Raw genomic sequence first — 26772 nt, 5'->3', positions numbered from 1 at the left:
TGGGAGCGAGAAGATGAAATCCGGGAAAAGTACCCCCGTTTATTTGGGTAACTGACGATTGTGAGGACAAAATCATTTTTTAGGGGGGGATGATGTAAGGACCCGAACTATCCCGACCGGTTGAGTGCAAGGCAGGATAAGTAGAGTATGGGCCGCGCGACAATAGAAGGAGAGAAGAGTCATGCAGTGATGAGGTGCACGACATTGTGAGCCGCGCGACGATGGTGATCGTGGCAGGTATGTGCAGGAAAGGCACGGGGCGGTAGGCATGCGGTGATGGGAGCACGCGATAGAGCAGGCAAGCACACGGCTGTAAGCGTAGTGAAGGCGCACGACGGTAGACGAGAAGGAGAGAAGGCACGCGGTGATAGAGGGGGTAACACCACGTGCGCGCGTGAGCTGAAGGATGGGCAACATCGTGTGGGCATCGCCGGCTGAAGAAGGGATAAGGTGCAGCGCATGGCTCTGGCGTGCATGAAGAGTGTTTGCCACTTGTCGTGCTGTGGGTGCCACTTGCCCAACCATTACCGCCACTTGGCCACTGCCCCATCTCATGAGTACTTGGTCACCCTCTCAACCACGCCACCCATTCTCCCTTTAACTCTCTCTCTCTCTCTCTAAGGCAAGGTTGGGGAAAGTTTGGTGAGCAACCATTGTTGGGAGGGTGTGAGCAGTGCAAGAAGAGTTTGTGAGAAGGCACCATTATGATGCATATAAGTCGATCCATCACCATTACATGGTAGTCATAAGGATGCATGAGCCCTATACTTGTGAGAAGATGGCTGTTATCATGTCCTTTTCCATGGAATGTGTTCTTGAAACATGTCATATGCTACTGTGAAATTCCAGAAATTTATGTGTTCTTAAAAGAGACTTTTGAATGGCCAAATTAGGTCCGATTGACCTCAAATCACCGCCATTGAAAAGATATGCGGATCTAGTAAAATGTTCATTTTTCCCCACTGCCGAAATTATTTACGAAAATGAAGTTATGTTTCAAATGGAGAGGGTATATCAATGTTGACTGTTTTCCTAGATTTTACACTAGTACCACTGTGATCACTGATTTTAACCAACCAAACGAAGTTCATTTTCTGCCAAGCTATAGCCATTTGAAAGATATTTGAATGAACTAAAATTTTCAAGAAGAAAATATTTTGAAACTCTTCTTAGATTGAAAGTTATACTTCATTTTCTGAAGGTATGTCACTGTGGGCAGTGTTGATAAAATTCAAAATTATTAGCTTGTTTGACACAAATTGTTGAACCACCAAATAGAATCCAAATGCTTTTAAAATAAATTTGCTAGAAAGATATATGTCTTGGCTTAAATTTTTATTTTGAAATCGTCACAAGTTTCTTCACGGTTTAGGAGTTATAGTAGTATGAAGAAGGGTATGTCGCTGTCCATTGGACACAGCATGGTGTCGCTAGTAAACCCTCACCCCTCTGAACCTTTAAGAGGCCAAACAAGGTCCATTTGTCTTCAAACCACCCCCATTTGAAAGGTAGTGTGTTTAGTACAAAATTGGTTTTGGAATCATCTTCAAACTCTAAACGGTCCAAAACCTATGACCCTAATTGTGATAGCATGTCCTTGCCCTTGATGGCAGGAAATTGAGCGGTAAGGCTTAACTGGAATAATGTCACTATTACTATGGTACTGTCATTATGATAATGCTTAAATATGAAGTGCCACTGTCAAAATGTGATATTGTTGCTTTCATGATGGGATACTGATATCATTATAATGTGATACTGTACTGCTTATGTGTTATGTGAATGGGTACCTACTGTGTGAATGATGGTACCGTGCTGCTTATGTGTTATATGAAAGGGTACTTATTATGTGAATGATGGTACCGTTCTGCTTATATGTTATATGAATGGGTATCTACTATGTGAATGATGGTACCATGTTGCTTATGTGTTATGTGAATAGGTACCTATTGTGTGAATGATGGTACCATGCTGCTTATGTGTTATGTGAATGGGTACCTAATGTGTGAGTGATGGTACAATGTTGCTTATGTGAAATGGAAATGGGCACTTACTGTGTGAATGATAGTGTCAGCAATTGCGATCTTTCCCTAACTCCCCATGATAGGACGAGAGTCAGGATGTGAATAGTTGGGAGGGTCGCGCCCCCTCAGATCTATATGGGCACTACTCATTGGGTTACCTAATGGTAGTGTAACGCTTTCTCGCCAGAAGGTCATAAGAAGAGGGTCGTGTCTTGCAAGGCCACTGCCTATCGAAAACCCCAAAGCATGCTGGGGATGTGTGTGTGTATGTATGAGGGCATTACGAAGTGGGGCACCCACTTGTTATTGTCCTCCCTCCTGATTGAGGGTAGAAGTTTCAAGCAACATGATAAGCTTATTCTGAGCAACGAGACTTCTACTTCGGGAATAGGGCTTACTAGTTTTGTAATTGTGATATGTTGTCCTTACTATTCTGCTTTAAGTAAGGTGATTATGACTTATGCATTGTATATTGAACTGCTTTTATGATATTACTGTTAGAGTGTTGTGAAGCATGTTGAGGGACTTCACTTGATACCTTGTGAACGTATATATACACATATGTGCATTGCATATTGTTATCACTGTTATGCTAGTTAAAATACAATGGTGTAGATCTGCTTATTAGGGTTTTAGCTCATTCCATCTTATTTACATAATTATAGAGTGAAGGGTGTTGGCATCTGTTATAAGGCAAGTGGTTGTTTTGTGTCCTGGAGGTTGAAGCATCAAGTTTGAGAAGTTTGTGGAACCACCTCCCGAAGATTTTTCATAGTATGTTTTGGTGGGCTTACCTTTGTGATGGAATCTTTATACTGTGTTATTTTTTTAGGCCAATACTGCTTTAAAGGAATTGTAAGAACTTTTGGATATTGAATGAATGAATTGGTTGTACCTTTCGATTGATAATTGTTTGATGAATGAATTTTTTCTATTTTTCTTTCGCGGTTTTCTCTCGATTCTGTATTTTTATGCGTTGAACCACTCCTACCTGAGTGACATTCGCGACCTCCGGTCACGATCCCGCACTATGTCACCCTCAGGCAGGGGTCAAGGGGCGGGGTCGTGACAAACTTTTCTCGTTTAACTTTTTTAGTTGTTTGATAGCTCTCTCTCTCCATGATGATACCACCTTAAAAATCCCCAACGAGTACTGCCATTTCTCTCCACAGAGAGGACCACTGCACTCTTCTCTCAGAACAAGGCACCCATGTTTCACCGAAAGACCTCCTTTCTCTACCCCTTCCAAATGGCGTTTCTCTCTGAGCAAAACCAAATCCAAATCCAAAACCAAAACTAGCCATTCCAACAAAATCAGCACCAACAAATTCCTTCTCTCTCTTATCTTCCCTCCTCTTCTCACCCTAGCAAAAGTAGTGAGAGAAATAGTAGTGGAGAAGGGAAGAGAAAGTTAAATGGGAAAGGAGGACCAATGTAACAATCCTAAAATTTCAAAAAAAAAAAAAAAAAAGGAGAAAATATGTTTATAAATAGGTGATGTTCTGTTTGAGTATGATGGTCCTTGGGGACCATCACTGTTTTCAAAAACTTTTGCTTTGAATTAACATTTGCTTGCCTTTACTTTTTCCTTTCCCCGCTTTTGCCTCCTGCTGCTTGCAGCTGGCAGCGTCCTTTAGCGGATGTGGTTTTCGTACGATAAACGTTTGCTTTTAACGCGACACCTCAGGTATGAGGTAGAGCGTAAGAAAATAATATAATAATACGTTATAAGAATTTAAATAGGGGATGTGAGCACTCCCACCCTAAAACAAAACTTTGAGATCTCTCTCTGGTCGAAACACAGTGAACTTCTCTCTCGAACCGAAAATTTTTATCGGAAGCTCCCTCTCAAATAATTGTGGGTAAGTGACATCGTCTTCCTGAAAAATAGTCTATTTTTAATAAATAGTGATATTTCCGTCTAGGATCTTTATTTTATCAGTTTTATGTGTAAGTGACCTTATTGTCTCGAAAAATAATCCATTCTTTTTTAAAAATAAAATGAAATAATTATTTCTGCTTATTATCATGAATTTTAGGCGCGATAAATTTTATGCGCACGTGACCTCATTATCTTGAAAAATAATCTTTTTAATAAAAATTGTGATATTTTATCTATGTTAGAAATTTTGAATGCTGTAAATTAGAAAAATAAATTTATTTATTTTTCTTGTCTATTGTTAGAAATAAATGTGATATTTCTGCTTTTAGTAAAATTGTGATATTTCTTTCTACTGTTTTGAATATTTAGACATTGTAAAATTCATGTGTAAATGACTGCCTTATTATTTAAAAATTGACATTTTTTCAATTGATTATAGTATTATTGTGAAATGTTTATTTGTGAATTGATATTCCATAAATTGTGATAATTCCGTATTCTTGAATTTTTATAAGAGTTTTTCTATACATATTAAATTGGCAATTATGCTAGAATGCCTTTACAAACTGCTACCTTTCTAAATTTGAGCCCAAAATATTTGATTGGTTATTTTTGAAATGATATAGAGAGTGACTGTTATTAATGGTTTAAGTGAAATTCATATTAATGATTTCAGTGATATGTTGAGTACATGATATTGCTGCTTTCGAATGTTTAAAGAGATTTAGAAATAATTTAAGTATGCAAGTGGACTCATCCGGTTCGCCGGTGAGATATAAGTGGACCTATCTGGGACGCCGGTAGGGTTTAAGTGGACTCATCCGGTACGCCGGTGAGGTATTAGTCGACCTGCAGGGATTAAGTGGACCTATCTGGGACGCCGATAGGGATTAAGTGGACCCATCAGGACGCTGATGGGGTATATATGTGACCTACTTGGGACGCCAGTAGGGTATTTTGTGAAATCCTTTGAATTATGTACTGTCGTTAAAAGTGTTATAAGCATTTCAATTACTTGGATTATACTTAATTATGCAATTATTGAAAGTGAAATTGTTGATGCATTTCTATTAATAGATCTCATTTTGAAAAATATTGATATCTTTCAATCATGATTATTTTTAGGATTATGATGATCACTTATTGAGTAGCCAAACTCATCAAACTATTGTAAACATTTTTTCAGAATAACTACGGATTCATTTTGAGTGCTAGTCAAGATCAACCTTGGAAGATACTGTTGTTGTGCTAGCTTTCTTTACTTAGTATGTAAGACCTCGCCACTGTAAATTTGTCCTATCAATAGATGTATATATGTTTTGTCTGTCATATCTCAGGAATAATAGTACTGTAAATTCTTGGTGTGTGACAATTATGGTATCAGAGCAATAGGTTTAAGATCCTTAGGAAATTTAAAAAAAAAAAAGAATATACTTAAAAATCACATTTATTGTGTGTACAGACCGGGATAAGGTCAAGATCCAGAATAGCTGAAGCCAATATGGAAGGAATTCACAAAGCCTTGGAAAATATGGTTGCTTTAATGCAACATCAGATGGAAAACAACAATCCACCCAAGCAGTTAGTTACAGGAAATGGTGGGAGCAATATCGAACAATTTAAGAAATTAAACCCACCTTCTTTTAAGGGTGCTGTAAACCCACTGGAAGCCGAGGAATGGATTATGCAATTGGAAAAAATATTCGAGGTTATGGAATGTCCTGATGATAGGAAGGTGGCCTTGCCAGTTTTTATGTTAGAAGGTGAGGCACAACACTGGTGGCGAATGGCAAAAGGAGTATTGGTCAAAGAAAATAAAACCTTGACTTGGGAAGTATTTCTAGAGGCATTTAATGAAAAGTATTTCCCAGATTTTATTCGAGACCAAAAAGAAATGGAATTTCTAGAATTAATCCAAGGAAATAAGACAGTAGCACAGTACGAGGCCAAGTTTACTGACTTGGCCAGGTTTGCACCGCATATGATTAATAATGAGGCAAGAAAGGTGAAGAAATTTGAAAGGGGTCTCAGGCCAGCTATTAGAAGCAGAATATCAGTCTTGAAATTAAAAACTTATGCTGAAATAGTGGATCGTGCCCAAATTGTTGAAAAAGATTTTGAAGATTACCAAAAGACAAAAAATCAGAACAGTCATGTTAGACCTACATCATCTAATCGACAACAGTTTGAAAGGCCAAACAAGAAGCCAAGGCCCTCGCCATTTCAAAACCCAATAGAACCATGTAGAAAATGTGGGAAAAATCATGGATCAAGCCCTTGTTATTGGAATACCGGAGCCTGTTTTAAATGTGGAAAATTGGGACACCAGATTAAACAATGTCCTAGCTTACAGACACAACAGCTTCCAAAGCAGGGAGAGATAGCTCCGAAGCCTCAGATGAAGGGAAGAGTATTTGCGATTACCGAGCAAGACGCTCAGGCCTCAAAATCAGTGATCCAAGGTACTCTTACTATCTTCCAAAAAGTAGCTCATATTTTGATTGATCCTGGATCTACTCATTCATTTGTGTCACAACACTTTGCATGTCACTTAAAGGTAGAACCAGAACAATTAGAATACATTCTAGAGGTAGCCACACCGATGGGAGATTCAATTAACACCAATATAATGTACAAATCATGTGTAATAAAGATAGAAGAAAAGGAACTGTTGGTTGATTTAATACTCCTGGAAATTCAAGATTTTGATGTAATCTTAGGCATGGATTGGCTCTCTGCATACCATGCAAGTATTGATTGTTATAAGAAAATTGTTACCTTTAGTATTCCGAATCAACCAGTATTTTACTTCAATGGTGTCAAAGAAGACTCCCCATCATATTTAATCTCTTGTATTCGAGCTAATCGCCTCCTTCGAAAAGGGTGTCAAGGCTTTCTTGCCTATATCAAAGAAGATAGGAAGGAAGAAATAAATTTGGATACCACTCCGGTTATCCGAGAATTTCCCGACTTTTTTCCTGAAGAATTGCCAGGATTACCGCCTGACAGGGAAATTGAATTCTCCATTGAATTATTGCCAGGGGTAGCACCAATTTCTAAGGCACCTTACAGAATAGCTCCTGCAGAACTTAAAGAACTGAAACAACAATTGGAAGAATTATTAGATAAAGGTTTTATCAGGCCCAGTGTGTCACCTTGGGGTGCTCCAGTACTGTTTGTCAAAAAGAGAGATGGGACTATGAGATTGTGTATTGATTATAGACAGTTGAACCAAGTGACAGTGAAAAATAAGTATCCATTATCTAGGATTGATGATTTATTTGATCAATTACAAGGATCACAAGTATTTTCAAAAATTGATCTTAGATCTGGATACCATCAGCTTAAGATTAAAGGTGAAGATATACTCAAGACAGCTTTCAGAACAAGGTATGGCCATTATGAATTTTTAGTTATGCCTTTTGGATTAACTAATGCACCGGCTGCATTTATGGATTTGATGAATCGAATCTTTAGGCTCTTTTTGGATAAATTTATTGTGGTATTCATCGATGATATTTTAATTTATTCCAAGAATCAGAAGGAACATGAGCAGCATGTAAGAATGGTATTGCAAATATTAAGAGAAAATAAATTGTATGCCAAACTTAGTAAATGTAAATTTTGGCTTGAACAAGTGACATTTTTAGGACATGTCATATCAAAGGAAGGTCTATCAGTTGATCCTTCAAAGGTTGAAGCCGTTGTTAATTGGAAACAACCAAGTAATGTGACTGAAGTTCGAAGCTTTTTGAGATTGGCAGGATATTACAGAAAATTTGTAGAAGGATTTTCTCGAATCGCAATCCCATTGACTCGATTGACATAGAAAAATGTCAAATTTGAGTGGACTAGTGAATGTGAGGAGAGTTTTCAAGAACTAAAAGTTCGATTAACTTCAGCACCTATTTTAACTATTCCATTCCTGAGGGGAGTGGGGGATTTGTGATTTATAGTGATGCTTCACATAAAGGTTTGGGCTGTGTATTAATGCAATATGGGAAAGTAGTGGCATATGCATCCAGACAGTTGAAAGAATATGAGAAAAAATATCCAATTCATGATTTGGAGCTAGCTGCAATAGTATTCGCTTTGAAAATATGGAGGCATTATCTATATGGTGAGCAATTCGTAATATACACGGATCATAAGAGTTTGAAATACCTTTTCTCTCAGAAGGATTTAAATATGCGGCAGATAAGATGGATGGATTTCTTAAAAGATTATGATTGTACAATCCATTATCATTCAGGAAAAGCTAACGTTGTGGCCGACGCTCTAAGTAGAAAATCTACGGGAGTCTTAGCTCATCTAATGATCCAATAAATGCGATTGTTAGAGGAAATAGTGGATTGGCATCCAACTCCGTCCATTAATGGTGTGGTAAGTATGATTGCCAACATTAAGGCGGAACCCCAATTAATCCAATAGATTCGATTAGCACAAAAGAAAGACCCTCAGCTTATAACAATTATAGAAGAGGTGAAGCAAGGAAAGAGAGATGAATTCTCTATATGTAGTGAGGATTTGCTAAGATTCAAAGGCCGGGTTTGTGTCCCGAATGATGAGAGTGTAAAGAAAGCTATCTTAGAAGAAGCACATCATTCTCGTTATACGATACATCCCGGAAGTATTAAAATGTATCAGGACCTGAAGAAAACCTTTTGGTGGAATAATATGAAAAAAGAGGTAGCACTATTTGTGTCTAAATGCCTAACATGCCAGCAAGTAAAAGCTGAACATCAAAGGCCCGCTGGGTTGTTGCAGCCTTTATCGGTGCCAGAATGGAAATGGGAGCAGATCTCTATGGATTTTGTCTCTGGCTTGCCTAGAACAAATTCAGGACATGATAGCATTTGGGTCATTGTGGACGGGTTAACCAAAACTGCCCACTTTCTACCGATTCGCACGACATACACTTTGGATCGACTGGCTCAGTTGTACATTAAGGAAATAGTGAGGTTGCATGGAGTTCCTGTCAGTATTGTATCGGACAGGGATACTCGGTTTACTTCTAAATTTTGGGCTAGACTACAGTCAGCCATGGGGACGAGACTCACCTTTAGTACTGCCTTTCACCCCCAAACTGATGGACAATCAGAGAGGACCATCCAAACCTTGGAAGATATGCTGAGGGCCTGTGTTATTGACCTTACAGGAAGCTGGGATGACCATTTACCCCTGATTGAGTTTGCTTATAATAATAGCTTCCAAGCCAGTATTCAGATGGCACCATATGAAGCCCTGTATGGAAGAAAATGCAGGTCACCCATATGTTGGGACGAGGTTGGTGAAAGAAAGCTTTTGGGGCCAGAAATTGTCCAGATAACTACAGATAAAATAGCATTAATTCGTGAAAGGCTCAGGACAGCTCAGTGTCGGCAAAAGAGTTATGCCGATAACCGAAGGAGAGATCTTGAATTTGAGGAAGGTGATCGAGTTTTCCTAAAAATCTCACCAATAAAGGGCATTATGAGATTCGGCAAGAAAGGAAAGTTGAGCCCACGTTACATCGGACCATTTGAAATCCTGGAAAGAATCGGAGGTGTCGCTTATAAACTTGCCTTACCACCCGAATTGGCAAATGTCCATAATGTCTTTCATGTATCTTCACTACGAAAATATCAGCCCGACCCGTCCCATATCTTAAAATATGAACCTTTACCGATCAGGAAGGACCTATGCTTCATTGAGCAGCCAATTTTGATACTGGATAGAAGGGTGCAAGTGTTGCGTAACAAGGAGATTCCTTTAGTCCGTGTATTATGACAGTACCATTCAAGAGAAGAGTCGACTTTGGAACGAGAAAACGAAATCAGAGAAAAATACCCCTATCTTTTTCAGTAATCAGGTACACAAATTTAGAGGACTAAATTTCTTTAAAAAGGGAAGAATGTAAAAATCCTAAAATTTCAAAAAAAAAAAGAAAAAAGGAGAAAATATGTTTATAAATAGGTGATGTTCTGTTTGAGTATGATGGTCCTTGGGGACCATCACTGTTTTCAAAAACTTTTGCTTTGAATTAACATTTGCTTGCCTTTACTTTTTCCTTTCCCCGCTTTTGCCTCCTGCTGCTTGCAGCTGGCAGCGTCCTTTAGCGGACGTGGTTTTCGTACGATAAACGTTTGCTTTTAACGCGACACCTCAGGTATGAGGTAGAGCGTAAGAAAATAATATAATAATACATTATAAGAATTTAAATAGGGGATGTGAGCACTCCCACCCTAAAACAAAACTTTGAGATTTCTCTCTGGTCGAAACACAATGAACTTCTCTCTCGAACCGAAAATTTGTATCGGAAACTCCCTCTCAAATAATTGTGGGTAAGTGACATCGTCTTCCTGAAAAATAGTCTATTTTTAATAAATAGTGATATTTCCGTCTAGGATCTTTATTTTATCAGTTTTATGTGTAAGTGACCTTATTGTCTCAAAAAATAATCCATTTTTTTTAAAAAATAAAATGAAATAATTATTTCTGCTTATTATTATGAATTTTAGGCGCGATAAATTTTATGCGCACGTGACCTCATTATCTTGAAAAATAATCTTTTTAATAAAAATTGTGATATTTTATCTATGTTAGAAATTTTGAATGCTGTAAATTAGAAAAATAAATTTATTTATTTTTCTTGTCTATTGTTAGAAATAAATGTGATATTTCTGCTTTTAGTAAAATTGTGATATTTCTTTCTACTGTTTTGAATATTTAGACATTGTAAAATTCATGTGTAAATGACTGCCTTATTATTTAAAAATTGACATTTTTTCAATTGATTATAGTATTATTGTGAAATGTTTATTTGTGAATTGATATTCCATAAATTGTGATAATTCCGTATTCTTGAATTTTTATAAGAGTTTTTCTATACATATTAAATTGGCAATTATGCTAAAATGCCTTTACAAACTGCTACCTTTCTAAATTTGAGCCCAAAATATTTGATTGGTTATTTTTGAAATGATATAGAGAGTGACTGTTATTAATGGTTTAAGTGAAATTCATATTAATGATTTCAGTGATATGTTGAGTACATGATATTATTGCTTTCGAATGTTTAAAGAGATTTAGAAATAATTTAAGTATGCAAGTGGACTCATCCGGTTCGCCGGTGAGATATAAGTGGACCTATCTGGGACGCCGGTAGGGTTTAAGTGGACTCATCCGGTACGCCGGTGAGGTATAAGTGGACCTGCAGGGATTAAGTGGACCTATCTGGGATGCCGATAGGGATTAAGTGGACCCATCAAGACGCTGATGGGGTATATATGTGACCTACTTGGGACGCCAGTAGGGTATTTTGTGAAATCCTTTGAATTATGTACTGTCGTTAAAAGTGTTATAAGCATTTCAATTACTTGGATTATACTTAATTATGCAATTATTGAAAGTGAAATTGTTGATGCATTTCTATTAATAGATCTCATTTTGAAAAATATTGATATCTTTCAATCATGATTATTTTTAGGATTATGATGATCACTTACTGAGTAGCCAAACTCATCAAACTATTGTAAACATTTTTTCAGGATAACTACGGATTCATTTTGAGTGCTAGTCAAGATCAACCTTGGAAGATACTGTTGTTGTGCTAGCTTTCTTTACTTACTATGTAAGACCTCGCCACTGTAAATTTGTCCTATCAATAGATGTACATATGTTTTGTCTGTCACATCTCAGGAATAATAGTACTGTAAATTCTTGGGGTGTGACAACCAAACAATAACAAATTTAGATATAGAGGCCTTTGGCAAAGAAGCTCCGGCAAAGGAGCTCGGGCAAGTAGGTGGCAGATGTGAAAGAAAAGTATATATTGTCTATCAGGTTAATATGGAATGTGTATGTTGTAATCAATATATATGGTAAGGTTAGACACAATATCCTATATTTAATGGTAAGTCTGGGTATAGTTTAGGTATCGATGATTTATTTATATTTTTATCCTCTATAATTTGTCTATATATGGCATGTCTGTATATTCATACATTAAATGGACACTGAGTCTCTTCAGAGAAACCTGAGACTCTTCAAATAGTATCAGAGCCAGAATCATCTTCGATGTGTCTCTGTTAATATGTTATGACTCGAACCGATTCGATCCATCTGAAATCTGCCCAGTTAGTGGTAAACTCGTCAGAAAAGTATTTGAGCATGCCAAATAGTGCTCTGAAGTCTCTAAAAAGTTCCTTGAACCTTGTGCTACCACATGAAGAAAAACCATTTCTTGTTTCCATTCGCTCTCTTCCTCCCTCTAGAGTCAAATCTGTGGGAATCTGAGAAATTTCCTTCGATGATTCCATATATTCTTTTTCTTGTTTCCTTGTAATTAATTTCTTTCCTCGCACTTTTATTATTTTTGTTCTGCTATCAAAGTTTTAGATCCAAAGCTTTGCTCCAATGGCAAATTGTATGATAGCAACATTTTCGATGAAGAAGACGTGAATCCCTTTGACGAGCCAACACTTCGGAACAAGGCATAAGGACAATCAAATTACGGTGAAGGGCCATTTTATACAACCATGTTTTGTTGTTCGACACTCGCCTCCTTCTCTCTCTTCAGTTTTCCTTGGGTCGTTCTCTCTCCTTTGAGTTTTGATCTTGAGCGTCTTTTCAATTGGAGCTGCGGTTTTGGGTTTTTCTTTCCTTTGGCTTTTGGATTTGGATTCAAGGGATGCATTTTCATCGTATAATTAAAGATTGAGAAAATTTCATATAGAACCTTAATTTATCATATTATTTCATGGTAGACCCTCTTTCCGTTTTTCTTTCAAGCGGCATAAGAAAACTTCTAAAGATTTCCATACCCCCTCGTCACTTATCTTCCTCTTTTATTGACTTTTGATGGTAAAAATTAACGAAAAAAAATCTTTTTATACCATTTCAACCTAAACGTTTTTAATGGGTGGAATGAAAAAAGAGAGTTAAATTTTTTTTTGGATTTAAAAGGTATAAAAAAAATTGTTGAGCTAATTTTTATGTCAAAAGTCAATAAAAGAGGGAGATAAGAGATGAGCGGATGCGGTGAAATCTTTAGGGGTTTCCTGCTGCTTGAAAGAAAGAAAAATGGAATGAGGTCATGAAATAATATGAGGGAAAAATGGAACGAGGTCATGAAATAATATGAGGAATTAGGGTCCTATATAAAATTTTCCCTAAAATTAAAGTAAATACAAGATCTTCAACTCCGTCTATAGTTGGCATTTATAATGACCACATTATCCAACCCGTAAAAAAGCTACCCCTTTCTTTCTCGATCGTTATGAACCTTGGAATCTTTGTTTTTTTGTTGTTTTTTTCTTTACCACTCTCTCAATCTGTCTTGGAACTTTTCTCTCTCTCTCTCAATCTCACTCTCTCTCTATATATGCGTGTCTCTCTCTCTCAATCTCACTTGAGCCATTAGAAAAAAAAAGAAAGATAAATGTTATAGTTTGAACAATAAAAAAATGTAGAAAGGAAATTAAACATCCTAGTCTTTTAAATATGGAGGCGGCTTCATTGGCTTCTTATATGTACTCGAAGGTTTATTTGAGATTACAATTATAGATCGGGGGTATATATCCTTTTACCAAATTTCTTCCCCTTTTTCTTCTCTCTTTATCCTAAAATTCTCTCGAGCATTTTCTATCTCCTCTTTTTTTCTCTCTCCTGAATTCATCCAGCTATATAGTTATTTAAAATTACATAATAGGTTTATGTTTTAATAATATAGAACAATTAGATATGATATATTGTAAACTTTCAATATTTATTTGAAAGAACACATGAACTAAAGAAATATACGTTTGACTAAAACATAACAAATAAACATAGGGAAAATATCCTATTATCCTTTATTTTTAACTTCTATATCTCTTTAAACCCAAGAATTAAAAATATTACTTGTAAGCAAAATGACTCCATCTTTTATATCTTTCAACTCCCTAAACCCTTTTGACCATGTATTTTTTACCTTAACAATTTATGAAATGACTCTATCTCTCTCTCTCACTCTAAAACTTCATCTCTCTCTCAAAACTCCATTTCTCTCTAAAACCCAAACTCTATCTGTTTCTCTCACATCATCGTCTCTCTCTCACAAAACTCCATCTCTCTCCTTAAAACTCAAACTCTATCTCTCTCTCTAAAACTCTATCTCTTTCTAAAACCCAAATTCCATCTCTCTCTTTCTAAACTCCATCTCTCTCTCACACATAAGAAGGTGTGCTCATGTTCGAGCTCAAGCTAAACCCCGTGGCTGATAAACTTAACGAGAAGCGAAGAGATAGAGATGGAGTTTTAGAGGGAGAGAGATGGAGTTTGAATAGAGCGTCATTTTAGTATTTGTTTGAGTAAAAAATTTATGGTCTAAGGGGTTGTAAGATAAAAAAGATAGAGACTTTTTGCTTATAAGTAATATTTTCAATTTTTGAACTCTTAAGATATGAAAGATAAAAATAAGAGATAAAGAGATATTTTGTCATAAATATAATGAGCATTAAAACCTAATAAAATAGCAAATGTTCATCAAAAAAATGAAGACTCAATGCACTGGAGTCATCTTCTTTGCCCAAGGAGGGGGGAAGAGGGAGAATGAGAAAAAAAGAAGAAGGATCTTCGGTAAAATGGGTACACTTCGTACCTAATGTTACAACTCCCTGTCAAAACCCTTGCTCCCTGTTTACCACTACAACAGGTGGGGAGCTCCCCAATCACTTTATCCAAACAGGCCTTGCAATCCCCACTGCTGAGATCATTTGTGCACTGAGCCAATCCGTATATCATTGTCTTCTCGCCTAGTTCACTCAATTTGATTTCTCCAGTTGTGAAAAACAGAAAGAGAGAGCAGTCTGAGAAGTAACTGATACATGAGGTCTCCAAGATAACGGTTAAACAGATGGGGCTCAGAAACATTGAGAGTGTTCCACATATAGACCTTGTTCCTCTCATCGATTTTACCGAAGAAACTTTCGTTCAAATAATGTACAAGACAGTTATCAAACCAAACAATTGCTTCTTGTTTGTTCGGACAGAGGTGACCAATTTCAGCTGTTCCATCTTCCATGTACACTTTGCAATCGTAGCATCTTACGTCTCCACGGCAGAGACCGAGGCTGTGGTATTGCTGTCAGGGGAAGACGCAGTGGTGAAGCCAGTGATGGGAGTTTTGGCTGATGGGTCCTGAGGAGAGGGCTTAAGGAATGGTCAGTGGGGGGGTGAGTTGTATAGTTTGTTGAGGAGGGTGAACAGATGTGAGATAGTGGGTCAGCGCTTATGGTGCCTTGGAGCATGGTGAGGCATAGTGCGAGAATGGGCAAGAGAAAATTGGGATCCACCATCTTCTTTTCTAGAGAGAAAAAGAGGTAAATGGCTGGTTTGTGTGTGTGAGAGAGAGATGTCTGGTTTGTATGTTTTCTTTAGAAATGTTTGAGTGGGGTTGCATATATACATAGAGGCAAAAATGTGAGATTGCGTTGGGGTGCTGAATATCGTCGGTTGAATAGAGGAAGTGATGGAAAAACGCGGGTTGCTTCTACTTGTAAAATTGGCGCCTTTGGTGACTTAGAAGTTAGAAAGGTTCTAGGCTTTGAATTCATTAAAGACAAACGCTTATGGCAACCGGAGTATGGGAACTTGAATGTCGTTTCCATCCAATCAATGAGCTGACGGTGATGAAGAGAGAACGGGAACTGCAGCTAGGCTTTGGAGACCAGGTTTCACAGCCATCACCTCACAACTCATCGGCGGATGGGTGCTTTTTGTTTTCTAATGCAGATAAGGGATTACCAAAAATAAAATAAAATAAAAAAACTAAAATAAAAATAATAATAATGCAGTTAAGGGTGCCAATGGTTTGGGTCAGCCGTTTTTTTTTGGGACAGGCCATTAAAAAAGTTGGGCTTTTTTGGGGGCCGGCCCGGCCTGACCCTAACCTAGCCCCGTTGGCAGCCCTAAATGTAGTGATGGAAAGACCCAATTGCCGGTGGCTCAGCCAGGGCTTAAGACATGTATGTGGCCCGTGTTTGAGCAACTCGGCCGGCGTTCGAGTAACTCGGCCTGAGTCCAAGTTACTCAGCCTGAGTTGGGGCCAAGGTCCAAAAGTGTTAAAAAAAACAAAAAAAATCTCTAAAGTAAAATCAAACAATACACATCAAAATGAGGTAAAAACTAGCGAAAAAATAGATCTTTAGAAAATAGAAATAATCTAAGAGAAACTGTAAACATAAATATTCATGGGCAAAACATTTTTCAAGCTCTGTAAAAATACTGGAAAATATATATATATATAAAAAAAAAATTCTCATTTTTTGAAATTTTATTTTTTATTTGAATTTTCTTAAGATCCCCTTATTGGACACCCTACTCAAAGGCACTCGGGCTTCGTAGATTTTCCTGACAAGCCCGAGTTACGCAACTCGTTCCGACTTGGCTCGCCTGAATAATCACTCGACGAATGAGAGTGAACAGGTTTGTAAGATCGGTCGGCACTAATGATGCGTCTTACGTGCGTGGTAAGGTATGCCATGCAAATGGGCAGGTCAAACCTCTCACTGAAGTAACAGGAAAAATAGAGAGAGATTTACCTGTATATTTCATTTAAAAATTGTAATGAAAAAAATCTTCCAAACATTTTGTACAATGGTCCACATATTGTTTTAGGAAAATTGTTTCATGCAAGCTGGACGGTATTGCTACAATATGCGATCCAAAGGTATAAAGTATCCATCTTATAGATGGACGCAAATAGGTGTTCCATCTAAAAACAAGTGTAACTAACCGTCCAAATGCTTTCTTAATATAATTCTTATTCGTATTTTTTTTTTTTTTTGGGCATATTCATGATCTCCTTATTAAGGATTATATATCCTCTAAAAATTAAGATCCAATTATATTTAAAATATATTATTTGCCAAGCCTGCATTCCTACAATATGGAGGCTGGCCGCATAGAAATCGTGTCCTTTTAATCCATTATTTTCTTTTCAATTTTGCTATCAATCCCAAGATTGAAATTCTGAAGTTACTTGTCATCTTTTTTTTTTAAGTGATTTCTTACCTTTGATATTGAAAATCTGAAGTTACACTTGACTTTGGATTTCGAGTATCCGAAGTTGCATGGAAGTCTCAACTACAAATGCAACTTCCTATATTAAAAATCAGAAGTTAAGGGTGAATTTGGATTTTTAGCATCCAAAGTGATTCAAATTTTTCCTGAAAATAACTTTAGAAATAAATATGACTATAGTTATAGAAAATCCGAAGTTATTTGTAAATTAGGATAATCAATTTCATTATCAAAGATAACATTGAAATAAAAATACAGATAAAAAAAAACATGTGCGTGATATACAAAAATAAAAAGGATTTTTATAATTACAATTTTTAAATAAAATTTATGTGTAACTTTGTGGAAAAAATTTAAAAATAAATAAATCACTGGAGCCACCATGGCTCATGATAGAGAGAGGGATAGCCATTGTTGGCAAGTGTTTTGACCTCGAGTTTTGATCGACCTTTAGCCATGCATATGGGAAGACAAAATGGAACTTCGCTATTCCTTCCTGGAAACCCGGATCCGATAACTAGCAATGTTTTTCAAAAACTACCTAGTTTACGGTAATGAATAGGGCGATTTGCAGGTAAATATGGGAAACAATTGATCTTTTTACAAGTTTTTCCAAAAATCCCCAAAGCCCAACTGTTTGGCCACGTCCCCTTTCAATATTTTTTAAATCACATCACTATCTTCCTCCTCAAGTAAAAAGAGATCACTTTCTTGGGCAAAAATGCAGTTTTCTAAGTACACTTTCTCTTTGTTATTTATCGGCACATACATTAATGAAGCTAGTCCAGTATAATTTGTTGGTATGTGTGTGGCCATGGGGCCTTTAAACGTACAATATTTCTCTCTCTTATAATTTAATACTTATCTCTAAAAGAGGGAGGTTTCTTAGAGAGAGAAAGTGCCGTTATCTATCAGCTAGAAAGTAACCACCTACTTCTCAAGATTACAGGGCCACGTTTTCGGAGAGATTTCAGGAGGAAGTGGAACGTTGGAGAACGACCTCCTTTATCCCTCTTTAAGAAGGGTTTTATAGCTATGGAGAGGGACACAAAATTTACAGAGTTCTCATAGTTTTGGTAAAAGCCTGATCTCTGCAATCGATACTCTTACGACACTGCCCCTAATCCTGATAGTGGGTCCATCTCTTCCCTCAAGTTTTCAACGTTGGTATCAGAACAAGTTGTGGAAGCGTGGTAGGCTCATAACCTATAGATCTTAGGTTCTATTTTTCGTTTTTATTAGTGTTTTATCCTGATTTTAATTTACAGTAATTTTGATATTGTGCTTTGTCATTCACATATATCTTGCTGTAAATTTTTTTTTTTCAAATTTGGCTCGCTACTGCTGTCTCTTAAGCTATGAAACACAATTGCATGAGTCGTAATTTTTTCCATTGTTAAAGATTTTTTGGTGCACGGTACTTTACTACCCCTATCTTGATGCCCATATATTCGATGATAACGTTATTGATAATTTAACAACCTTGACGCTCTTATTGATAAAGTTATTGACAAAATTATTGATTCATTGATTATTCATATATATCTTCTTTATTATTCAGATATATCTTCTTTCCTTTTTTTCTGTTTCATAATCCTCTACTCTTAATTCACTTTCTTGCCTACGTGATTCATATATATCTTGTTGACTCATTGTTATTGATTCACATATATCTTACTGATAAGGTTATTGATGTTGTATGATTCATTGTTCTTGTATGTAGCAAGTCCGTGACTGATAAGTAGGAGATCTCGTACATATCTAGATAGATACTTAGCTCTTGTGGTGAATTAATATTTACCCAAGATCTCGTACATATCTGGATAAATACTTAGCTCTTGAAGTGAATTAATATTTATCCAAGCGCGTATATATATATATTGTTTTGAAAGCACATAGCAGCCACGCACCTTAACCATTTGGCCAAAGTGAAGTGGTAATTCTCTATCTAATAATAAATAAAATAAAATAAAATTAAAGATAAAATTTGCTGCTTAATTTTAGAGAGAGATATATAGTTACTGCTGTAATTTTAGAGAGAGAAACAAAGAGACACATAATTGCTGAAAATCAGTTGGCTTGCATCTTTTCTTTCTTTAATATTTTATTGATGAAAATTAGTGCAGAATTTTATTGGATTATTAAAAATTGCTATGCACACAACAACTATTCAAGTAAAGGTTGTTATATCAACTGCATGAATTATTTATTTATGTTTTTTTGACTTATAATTTAGGAATTTTTGACATATTTTATTTGCATCATAATTGTCACTGTATTGCCTAATTATCCTATGCTTTGGTCTCTTTAAGTTAGAAAATTTCATGATCTTGATTTTGTGAGTTTTTCTTTTTTGTATGATTATGCAATGCCATATTTTTTGTTGCAAAATATCAAATATCATTGTAGATTCTCTATCTTGTGTTAAGAGATATTCACATATTTATGAAAATTATTCTCATACAAGATTTGACATAAAAGTAGTTGTTGCCTTACTTTATTAATTTTTTGTTGCATCACAACAGTGCGAATATAAATTGTTCGAGAAAAATTTTCTTTGAAATTGCAGCTCACTGAGAGTCGGCAAACTTATTGATTTAGCTAGCAGACAACCTTCTCTTAAACACAATTAAATTTGTTTTTGAACTCTTAGGTATTATCTAAAAATTTAAAATGGAATCTAGGCTAGTCATTTCAGAATTCTCCAAACTTGAAAAACTCAATGGGACCAATTTTTCTATGTGGAAAAGAAAAATTGGATATATTCTTTTTCAAGATAAGGTAGATTATGTCCTAAAAATAAAAGCATTAGTTTTTAGAGCCTAATACCAATGGTCAAGTAGAAGGTGACTTGAAAAATAGTTAGAAGATGACAAAGTAGCTAGGACTATTATGTTGAGCTTTATGGAAGATGATTTAATTAGAGTCTTTGAAGATTACACTGCAGCTCAAAGTATGATAGGCGCCTTATCTGAAAGTATGGGACCACTTCTGAGACCCATGTACAATTGTTGTTAGAAAAATACAATTCTTGCAAAATGAAAGAAACGGACTCAGTGACCGAGCATGTCAATAAAATGACAGTACTCGCAAAGGACCTTGCTGCAGCTGGGAATCCAGTCCCCGATCGCCTGCAAGTGTCCATTGTCCTTAACAGTCTCCCTCCATCTTGGGAGTGTGTTGTAATTATATTGAACCATTCTGTACAAGGGATAACCATGTTTAATCTTCCCATGCATCTTAGTATTGAAGCTGAGAGTAGAATGATGAAGAAATCAAATGAGCTCCACTTTGCCAAAGTTCATCTTCTCAGATCATCAAGAAACCTTTCAATTATCAGAAAAATAATAGGTATAGGGGAATGAGGAGAAATTTTAAAAGTCAAAAGAATAAGGATGAGAATACCTGTTTTTATTGTAAGGAAATTGGGCACATCAAGTTTAATTGTCTTAAGCTAAAAAATAAAAATAGGAACCAAAATAACAACCCTATTCGAAATAATCAAAATAAGAGAAATGACTTGATCTGCATAGTCCTAGAATCAATAGTTGCCGATTATGACCTGAGAAATTGGTGGATCAATTCAGCCTCCACTCAACATGTCTCGAGGACCAAAGATGGATTCACAGAATTGAAAGAGATTGCAGCCGATAACCAATAGATTTATATGGGAAATGGCACATACTACGATGTATTAGGTGTTGGTACTTTTAAGCTGTGTTTACCAGGAGGAACAAATCTCTTATTGACTAATACATTTTATGCACCCAATACGAGGCGCAATTTGATTTCTGTCCCAAGGCTAGACGACAAGGGTTATGAAATAAGGTTCAGGTCTGGTCGGGTTACCATTGGAAAGCATTCTAGAGCTTTGGTGTACGGTACTAAAGTTGACAATTTGTACCAACTGAATATTGATGCAAGTTCATCATTTTTTGGTTATATTAATGCTTCTTTTGATTCTTTTATGTGTATGGATCATCCATATTTATGGCACTTAAGATTATGACATATAAATAAAGACAAAATGAATCAAATAGTTAAAGGAGACTTGCTCCCCAATTTAAGAGAAAATAGTGTTAAAAATATGCGAGCCATGTATTTATGGTAAATTAATTAAGAAGCCCTTCCCTAAAGGGAAAATGTCTAGTGAACTACTTAGTATTGTTCAGTCTAATATATGTGGCCCATTAAATGTGAAAACACATAGAGGTATGGAATATTTCATAACATTTATAGACGATTATTCATGTTATGGATATGTATATCTAATTAGTAAGAAATCAGATGCATTAGAAACATTTAAAGAATATAAAGCTGAGGTAGAAAATCAGTTAGGTAGACATATTAAAATTCGTCGAACAGATAGGGGAGGTGAATATTGCTCCACCTTATTTTCTGAATTATGTAAGGAATATCGTATAAATTCACCAAACAACTATGCCATATACACCACAATAAAATGGTGTAGCTGAAAGGAGAAATAGAACTCTAATGGACATGGTCCATGATGAGCCATTCAAATTTATCACCTCCTATTTGGGGTGAGGCTCTCAACTCTAAAATATATATCATTAATCATATTCCAACTAAATCTATAGACTTGACCCCCATATGAATTATGGACAGCTAGGAAACCTGACCTTACTATCTTGAAAAGTTGGGGTTCTCGGGCACATGTGCTTATACCACTATAAAATAGAGACAAATTACAAAGTAAAGCTATAAAATGCTCTTTAATAGGCTATTCAGAAAATTCTAAAAGGTATAGATTCTATAACCATGAAACTAGATCATTAATAGAGAGTCGTGATGCTCATTTCTTAAAAAATATAGATAATGAAAATATTTTAAATAAGCCTATTGAGTTACATGAAATTGATAAAGATAAGGGTTTGGAAGACCCTGTTTCTCAGACTCCCTCTACATTTGGTGAGAATGATTCAATTGAATCAAGTATACCAGATAGGCCTAAAAGAACTAAAGCCCCACCTACGACTTTAGAAGAATTTTATATATTTATGAATGAAGATAATTACTCTTCAATGAGTGAGGATACAATAGATGAACCTCGTAGCTACAGTGAAGCTATTAACTCACATGACTCAGCTGAGTGGACTCAAGCCATGGATGATGAACTTGATTTTATTAAAAGAAATCAAATTTGGGAGTTGGTTGACCTCAAAGATAGAAAAGTCATCGGTTGCAAATGGGTCTTAAAGAAAAAGCTTAATGCAAATCGATCCATTGATAAAATAAAGCTGGTTGGTAGCTAAAGGATTTATCCAAAGGGAGGGCATAGATTACGTAGAAACTTATTCTCCAGTAACAAAATTTTCATTTATTAGGATCATCCTTGCATTAGATGCATATTATGATCTAGAATTATTTCAGATGGATGTCAAAACAGCTTCCTTAAATGGAGAATTAAAATAAGATATATACATGAAACAACCAGAAGGATATGTAATTAAAGGCCAAGAAAACAAAGTATATAAACTTAAGAAATCTTTAAATGATCTAAAATAGTATTCTAGGCAATGGTACTTTAATTTTCATAATGCAATAACTGAAATTAGTTATATAGCCAATAGGTTAGACCATTGTGTATATGTCTGGAATAATGGGAGCAATTTTGTTATATTGTCACTATATGTGGATAACATTTTTGATAGTCGGAAATGATATTGGCATGATTAACCATGCCAAATCATGGCTAAGTTCTCATTTTAAGATGAAAGATATGGAAGAAGCCTCATATGTACTGGGCATTAAGATAATAGAAGATAAAAGTTTAAGACTTCTATGTTTATCTCAAGAAAATTATTTAGAAAGTGTTTTAAATAGATTTAAGATGAAAAGTTGCAAGCCCATAGATACACCTATTTGTAAAGGCATGAAATTATCAAAGAAAATGCGTCCATTAAATGTTAGTGACAAAGCTGAAATGGAAAGAATTTCATATGCTTAAGCTGTAGGATGCATAAATTATGCCATGTTGTGTACAAGACCTAATTTGAGTCATGCATATGGTCTTGTAAGTAGATTTCAGAGTAATCCTGGGATGACTCATTGGCAAGCTACAAAAAGGATACTCAGATATATTCAAAAAACTAAAAATTACAAGTTGTGCTTCCAAGATGACAACTTAAAGGTTACTGGGTACTCTGATGCAGATTTTGCAGGAGACCCAGAAGATAGAAAATCAACCTCAGGAATTGTATTCCCCTTTGGAGGTGGATGTGTTTTTTGGTCTAGTAAGAAACAAGGTTGTGTAGTTCGGTATACTATGGAAGCTGAGTATATTGCTTGTAGCATTGCTGTAACTTATGCCATCTGAATTGGACACTTCATAAATGATTTGAAGCTGGATATAGCCGACGGACCTGTTAAATTTTTTTGTGATAATCAGGCTGTTATTTCATCAATTAGATTGGAGCTTATAGTTCCAAAGGTAAGCACATTGAAATTGATTATCATTATATTTATGATATTATTGGAAATAATGAAATAACTGTAAGTTATTTGCCATCTTCAGATATGATTGCAGACCCTTTAACAAAGGGATTGAGTGCAGAAATATTATCAAAGCATGTAGCTTTGATGGGACTTGGAAATATTTAAGTCAGGAACTCCCAACTAAGATATTTTTTGATGTCTTGGTCATGAGAGGAAAAAACGCATTGGCGTGAAAAACCATGACATGACTTCGGATATTTTTTGTTATGAGATGACCGCACTTGCGTGAAAGCCTCATGATAAAAGTATGTACATAAATGTTAAATTTATTAAGTGGAAAAAAACTTTATGATATTTCAATATATCTGGCGCTCATGGCCAACTTGGAGATGTTAGTACGTGTGTGGGGCCATGGGGCCTTTAAACGTGTAATATTTCTCTCTCTTATAATTTGTCCTTTATCTCTAAACAAAGGAGGTTTTAAGAGAGAGAAAGTGTTGTTATCAAACGGCTAGAAAGTAACCACCCACTTCCCAAGATTACATGGTCACGTTTTCTCAGAGATTTCACGAGGAAGCCGAATGTTGGAGAACGACCTCCTCCATCCCTCTTTAAGAAGGGTTTCATGGCCATTAAGAGGGATACAAAAATTTACAGAGTTCTTATAGTTTTGGTAAAAGCCTGATCTCTACAATCGATAGTTTCACGACATTGCCCTTAATCTTGAGAGTGGGTCCATCTCTTCCTTCAAGTTTTCAACATAATTTGTGTCAAACTGGTTCCCGGTACCTATTAAAGTTGGTCTGGCTTCATTATTTATGATGAAGCTAGTTCGACACAATTTGAGCTAGACGGGCTTCACTAAGAACAAGTCGGTCCCACACATATTTGTCTTGGACTACCTTCAATAGGGAGAAAAAAATAAACAAAAAAAATTGTATCAATAACATGAAGCAATTCAAAACCTTTCTTTCAATAACAAAAGAAAAGACCTCTGGTTGGGAATAAAAAGACGCAATAAGTAAAGATGCAAAAATCAAAAGAGGGTGCCGGAGATTACCTCAATCGGGTTTTTTACACCCCACACCGATTCGCCTTATTTCGATGGTGTGGGATCAATGGTCAACCTTTATTCACAATCTTGAGAAAACAAGTTTAGGCCAAGCCAGTCCAGTGGAACATGAACTACTCAGAAATCTCAAACATAGGTGAACCCCCCTTTCATAACTTAGTCGAGAGAGACAACATCTCTTTTACTATAACCTAAACCCTTAGCCACAACAAAAGAGGAGAGATGTGAGAGAGATCTCAAAGGACAATGAGAGGGGTGTGTCACTTAGTTTACCATAGGGGGAGAGAGAGAGAGAGACTTTCTATGAGAGGAGCGTGCCCCTATGGTTTATGAGAGAGAGAGAGAGAGAATGGTATAGAGAATATTGGGTAGCGTCCTTCCCTTTTTATACTACATAAAGTTCTAGGGTTTTTTGAGGTCTTCCATGGCTTGCATCTTCATGTGAGATTGAATATGTATCATTAATCTTGGGTGACTTGTGGTGTGAGATATATGAGCCCTCCATTCCATAGATATGTCATTAAGATCATATAAAATGTGCTAGAACCATTATCCTCCATTTTCTAAATCATTGTCCCAACAATTAATTTAAATTAAAAAATAATATATGATAATATTGTGTTTTCTTATTTCATGCACAAACCTTCTCACACATACTGAAATTTGATTCAAAGCTTTCTCAAAGCACAAGCTTTCTAAAACATAATATTTCTTTTCCCTCAAGCCTTGAGCTTGAGCTCACAAAATAGAAGGCTCCTCAGGGTGGGGTGTGCCACCCTAGGTGGCACTCCATGGAGCCCACTCAATTGACATGGTGGGCTCATATATCATATTGGGCCTCCCATGCAATATAAAAATATTAAAAATAATATTACGCTTAGAAATTCTTAAAATCTTATTTGAATAATTAAATCAATGTTAAATCAATAACTCTGCTTTTACAAATCCAAATTTGATAAATAAAATATCTAGAGATTTTGAATAACAATTTTAAAAAGCATATAACATTAAAACATACATGATTAAATACTTTGATGGGAAAAGGATCCATTTGGTTTAGGAACAAATAAATCTACACTAGTGCACTCCAACTTCTACTATTAATGACGGTCCACACTTGCTTTTTCAAACTGACCTAGTATTGCCATGACCCACAGTCCATGCAGGGGCTTATTAGTGGGACACCAAAGTTTAACCAACGGATAAGGGGTAGTAGTCTCAATCTATAGATTTCAGGTTCTTCCTTAGAGACAAAACCAAGGTCACCTAGACCTGATGCAATTCATTGCTTTATGATACATAGGGGTTTTCTCTCGCACATGCGCAAACTTCACCTTGAATGGTGGTTCATTTTCCTAAAAATGACTATCATATATACATGCCATGTAATGGTACACAGATGATACTTTAACCCTGTCTCTGAAAGCCTCCATCACACAATGGTCACACATTCCTTTAGCTCACTCTTCCAGACATTTTCTGACCTCATCAAGGGATGACCCATTATAACCATTATTGGTTTATTCTCTATGCCTAGGTTACATGGGGTTTTGCCAAGCAGACTAACCTAGATCGTAAAGCTCAGTCAAGTATTAGCAAACATTGTTTTATTAGTATGGTCTGTAGAGGACTACACTCCTATTGAGTCCAAGTTCTATTATATCAGTCAGTTCATTATAAGTGCTCATAAGGCCTTTAATGACCATACACACCCAACATCTCATGTTTGACATTTGAAGGCCTTACAGTTTCTCTTCCTCACTTTATCTCATCCCCATCTCTTTATCATGTCTCATAAAATCATCATGTGCAAGCCCCTTTGTAAGAGGGTCTACTATTATTACCTCTATAGGTATATAACTAATCTTGATATCTCCCAATTACAATGTCTCTCAAGCATTTTTCACTTGTTCTATCTCATTACATTAATAATGATTTTCACCATCAATTCTTTCACAAAATGATTTATGGAGGCAGTGTGTCTTTCCCTTTGCTGCTCGGATCTCATCTCGAACGTGGTCGTGGTCCATCTTTCATATCGCATCGTGAATGATAGACCTATTGTCGTAGAAGATCATCACGTACTCTCATCGCATGGGGTCGTATCTTCATGGGGTCAAAGGAGTTCTCCAATCGACTTGCTCCCTTCTGTGGCCATACAACTAGCGCCATATATCCGGGTTCCATGAGTGAACAACATTATAGTCTACTTTTTCAGTTGGCTTGTCAAACACTAGTAGGTGCTCCCATTGGAATATTTAGTTTATCTGAATCTTTCATGAAAGAGTACT

General features: G+C 36.1%; 1 pseudogene; it reads right to left on the bottom strand.

Moving 5' to 3' along the window:
- Positions 1–14442: 14442 nt before the first annotated feature.
- Positions 14443–14950, bottom strand: LOC148783161 (antimicrobial ginkbilobin-2-like protein; annotated as a pseudogene).
- Positions 14951–26772: the final 11822 nt, after the last annotated feature.

Source organism: Amborella trichopoda, chromosome 2, assembly GCF_054954075.1.
Source record: "Amborella trichopoda isolate Santa Cruz 75 chromosome 2, AtrichopodaSantaCruz75HAP2 v2.0, whole genome shotgun sequence".
Lineage (NCBI taxonomy): Eukaryota > Viridiplantae > Streptophyta > Magnoliopsida > Amborellales > Amborellaceae > Amborella > Amborella trichopoda.
Note: the sequence above shows the minus strand (reverse complement) of the source record. Positions and strands in the feature narration are given on the sequence as shown.